The sequence below is a fragment of the Suncus etruscus genome, chromosome 13 (assembly GCF_024139225.1).
Source record: "Suncus etruscus isolate mSunEtr1 chromosome 13, mSunEtr1.pri.cur, whole genome shotgun sequence".
In the NCBI taxonomy this organism is placed as follows: Eukaryota; Metazoa; Chordata; class Mammalia; order Eulipotyphla; family Soricidae; genus Suncus; species Suncus etruscus.
The window spans coordinates 67,660,662-67,665,464 of NC_064860.1; the positions used below are offsets into that span (position 1 = coordinate 67,660,662).

At 32.2% G+C, this 4,803-nt stretch overlaps 1 pseudogene; it reads right to left on the reverse strand.

Moving 5' to 3' along the window:
* Nucleotides 1-2,484: 2,484 nt before the first annotated feature.
* On the reverse strand, nucleotides 2,485-2,585 carry LOC126026858 (uncharacterized; annotated as a pseudogene).
* Nucleotides 2,586-4,803: the final 2,218 nt, after the last annotated feature.

Consider the following 4,803-nt stretch of genomic DNA (forward strand, 5'->3'; position numbering starts at 1 on the left):
TTTATATTTATATTTATATTTATGATCATAAATACCTTAATCTAGTAAAGTTATATATTTGATACTTTATAACTAATATAAACAGATACACACTTTTAAGTTCTCTAATCCATAATAAAAAACACTTTAAAAAACAGCTTTCGATATATTTTTATTTTGTTTTGTTTTAATAAATGTTGTAATTTTTGAAAAGTTCTAAATATATATTTTAAAGACACATTTTATCCTTATTAAATCAAACCATGATATATGCATTTATGCAATATTTATCTTTTGTATATGTGATTTTCACTTTTATTTTATTTAAAGTAATATAATATTTTTGTCTTTTAATTTTTTGTTTATTTGCTTAGGTTTTTTTTTTGGGGGGGGGTCACTCAAAATGGTGCTCCTGACTTTACACTCAAAATCATGACTGGGGATCAGGGAACATTATGGGATGCCAGAAAATTGAATCTGGGAAGGCTAACTGAAAGACAAATGTCCTATCTTCTGCACTATCTGTCTAGCCCCACATTATGATATTTTAATAATATTTTTCATTACAATAAAGTTCCAATACATACCTTTCACCAAAGTGTCGACAAACTTTTTGAGGCATAAATTTAATAAGGTACCCTGAGTTTCTTAGAGAACATGAACAATTCATCAATAAAATTAGGATTACGTTATGATGAAACTATCTATAAATAAGGTCAATAGGATGGTGGTTTAAGATAGGAGTCAGAGAGAACAACATGAGGATTGTCTGAAAACAGAGAATATTATGGTTTTAATTTTTAGTTATTACTGTTATTTCTTTATGCACAAACTCATACATCATCAGAAAAAATTTTCAAGGAACTAAAAATATTATTTTTAGATAAAATTTATGCTGGATTGTAGAATAAATGAAAATAACATATTTGATAAGAAACATAAAGTTCATGCCCTTTACCATTCTACTAATACTGAGTAATAATTAATTTGTGTCAAATGTGTTGAATAAATATAACGTCCTTAGAAAATCTTTCTGTTGAGCTTCCATTAACTCATTAGAAGTCTTTAGGCATTCTCCCTAGCTTGGGGGTTGCTGGGAGGCTTGGCAGGCTTCCAGCTGTTCCCCTATTTCCCCCTGGATTCTAGGCCTGGCCTGAGTGCCACCTCGGGTGGCCTGCTGTAGGTTCCAGGTAAACTCTATTAGGGGTCTCCAGGCTCCCCCCACCCTTCCTACTCTAGGGAGGAGGGGCAGAGGGAGGGGCAGAGCAGATAGCTGGCTTCCGGTGTCTTGATCCTGGAGGCCAGCTCTTCCCAGGTATGGGGTTAGGGGACACTTCATGCCGGATGGCATTCTTCCTAGCTTGGGGGGGTGGTGGGAGGCTTGGCAGGTCTCCAGCCATTCCCCTATTTACTAGTGGTGTAAGAAACCACTAGTAAAAATATCTGGAACTGCAAACAAAAAAAAAGGTTTACATTAGTGTTAACATATATGCTTTTAGTTACACTAGCATTCTGGAGGACAAAGGAGGGAGATAAGGGATATATGCTTGGGAACAGGGATGAAGGGAGGACAACACTTGGTGGTGAAAAGGCTTTCATTTATTGTCACTGCGTACCTTAAATATCAATGTGTAAGATTTGTTGTTCACTTTGGCCACAATAAAAATAAAGAGAATTGATTAATATCATTCTTTGAAAAAGTACTTAAATTTATTATTAATAAGAAAGTATCGAATAACTGTTTTAATGTAGATAAAATTAATAACATGGTAAAACAACTAGTAGGAAGGTTACACAAATTATACTTCAAGATGCTTTCTATATTATATATCTACGTAAATTTACATAACCATAATTTTTTTCTTTTTCTACCTTTCCTTTATGTTCCTATTATATATCAATTGGTATGAAAATGTTTGTATATATGTATTTAAAATTAACTGAAAAACATTTTAATTCATAGACATTAAAGTAAGAACAATTTGATAGATTCATGTTACAGACTATTATTTAAAATTCAGTGGGAACATACAGCTCTCCTCATTACTTTCCATTAAAAAATGATAGCCAAATATTTTTACGGTCAAGTCACTCGAAACTACTTTTAAAGATCTCTTGATATTTCTTGATTTGCTTTATTTAGTTCGATTATATTTATAAAACAGTAATAAAACAATTCTTAGGCAGTTTTCTTTTTTTAACATGAGAGATAATGTTTAGAATTATATCTGTTCTGAGGTAGCTCATTGATGATCTTCAGATAGATATAAAATTATTTTAATTTTAGTGAATATACAAATGTAATAAATTGTTACTAATTTATAAGTTTATCCTCATATATCTGGAATATCTCTATGCATTACTTGTAACTAATTTCCTGTAGCTTTCAGTATGAAAATTATGGGGATATACTATTCTGCATTTATAACTTATTTAAGTAATTTGACCAGTAAGATATAAAGCATGGCAATTTTATCTGTGGACTTGCTATTTGTTTGGAATTGTAATAACTTGACATTTTGTTATTTGCATGTCATCCTTGCGCAGGGGCCATGCTAATCTCTGTATCGTTCCAATTTTAGTATATGTGTTGCCGAAGCGAGTACAGACATTTTGTTATTTAAATTTCAGATACAAACTGCAAAGAGTGTTCAACTGAACAAAACATGGTTGATTTCTGCATGAATATCCCAAAACTTCTTATATTTGTTTGTATCTTCATATTTTTCTAGAACATCTATAACTATTAAAATAATATTTAAATCTTAAATTATCTGGAAATTGTTTTTAAACATAGGAAAATTATCTTTAAGATATTAAAATTTCTATTTCTGATATGTGTAATCAAGAGCAAACCTCTTCTGCATATTCTAACCTAAAGTCATCTTCTAAACTAAAATTCTGCTAATGTTTTCCATTTTATGTGTACTTGTGCAGTTATAATCTAATAGAAGCCCTATCCTAGACCAACTAGCTAGGAATCAATTTGTCAACCAGAATTCACTTGTAGGATGGAACATTTATCTATTCCAAGACAAGAATGATGAACCCAAGTTGTGATTGTAACAGCATAGAATATGATCAATGTTGCATGATCAAAGTATTAATAACAAGAACAATTGCATCCATTCAGAAATTAATTCATAAGGAATGGTTTCTGCTCAAAAATGAGAACACTGCTTCTTCACCCCCTCCCATATCCAGCTTCAGGTGGATGCAGAAGAGAGAAAATAAATTGCTCTCCATAAATATAGATATTTAATTTATAAGATAACCAAGAGTAAAGATGTAGTAAAAGATTTCCTCCCTAACCAGAAGCCCACTCACCCTCCACCCCCAACCTGCCAGTACACATGGCAAGCTAGAGAAAACAGTACCATTTACTACACCACCCTACCCTGATTTAGAACAGGAATTAACCAGATATGATGTCATTTTACCCACTAAATTCAGATGTTTCATAGTGGAGTTTGATCTACCTGTCCCAAGCTAAAGTTTCCTACCTGGCCCCACCCTGCAGGTACATCTGGAAAGCTGGGGAAACCTTGCTCTCTACTCTGCTACCCAATCCTGTCCCTAGGCTTGTATTAGACCATATATGATTCTCTTTTATCTGAACTCAAAACCACACTGATGTGTTAGCATCTGAGTAAAGACATTGCTATGATAAGTAGATCTGCAGTTCTGGGGTAAGGTGAAAGTAAAAATTTAGCATATAGTCTTAAAACTCAGTTAACTCAATGGCGTAACTGCCAGTTATTCTAGTATATTCTGGTAATACTGATGGAAAATAAAATAACTTGACAAATATATATGTATTATTAGTAGTCATTCGGTATAAACAATTAAGCTGATAAATTTTCAAAACTCCACAGTTCAAATCCACAAAACTTGAATAAAAACAGAGTCAAAGCTCAACTGCAATAACAAACTTAGGCAAGTTCTCAAGTCCCTAAAAATGTTTGAGCCTGGTAGTCTCTAAATGAGGGTTTAAAATCAACACTCGCTGCACTTGCAACAGAAATTAAGAATTCAGTTGTCAGTTAACCTAAGCAATCAATAAACAGAAAAGTCAACCAACTAAAAGAAATGCTGTTTAAGAAATAAGAAATTTCATATAAATGGAATTGAAGCAGCAAAAGCACAATCTAGCAACCCCTAGTTGCAGATTATCAGAAACTATTCTGTAGAGACTAACATGAGACAAAATACAAATTTATTGATAAGAAAATTAAAAAAAGTACAAAATGATGGAGTAAAATGTAAGATATGTAATGAAAAAGAAGACAAAAATAATATTCCCTGCTATACAGGAATACCCAAAGGTTAGAAAAAAAGGAAAGAAAATAAGTAATGGGAGAAATGTTTTAGATAATTTCTGTACTCTCTGGAGGGAAAAGCTGCATCAGTTCAAGAAGCACAAAGTATCAAATAAAATAAATTCATATAGAACAACACATGTATGTATAGTTGTAATCAAAATGTAAGCAAAATATAATAATAAAAATGGCAGAAACAAAAAGAAAGGCAAACTTCTTAAAGCAGTGAGAGAAAAGGAAACCTTAAACATAAAAAAAAAGAATTGGAATATCTTTTTTGTGAATTGAAACAGTCAAGAAAGATTGTAATGACATATTCAAATTACTGAATTTCAACGCAGAGTTCAATACCCAGCAAAGATCTCATTTAGCTGAGTGAAAGGGATAAAAACATTCTCAAACAAGAGCTGGTGACATTTGCATTAACCAAACTGGCTCTGAACGAACAACTGAAAGGCCACTTGCATAAAATGAATAGTCGATTGTAGAATCAACAACAGCACAC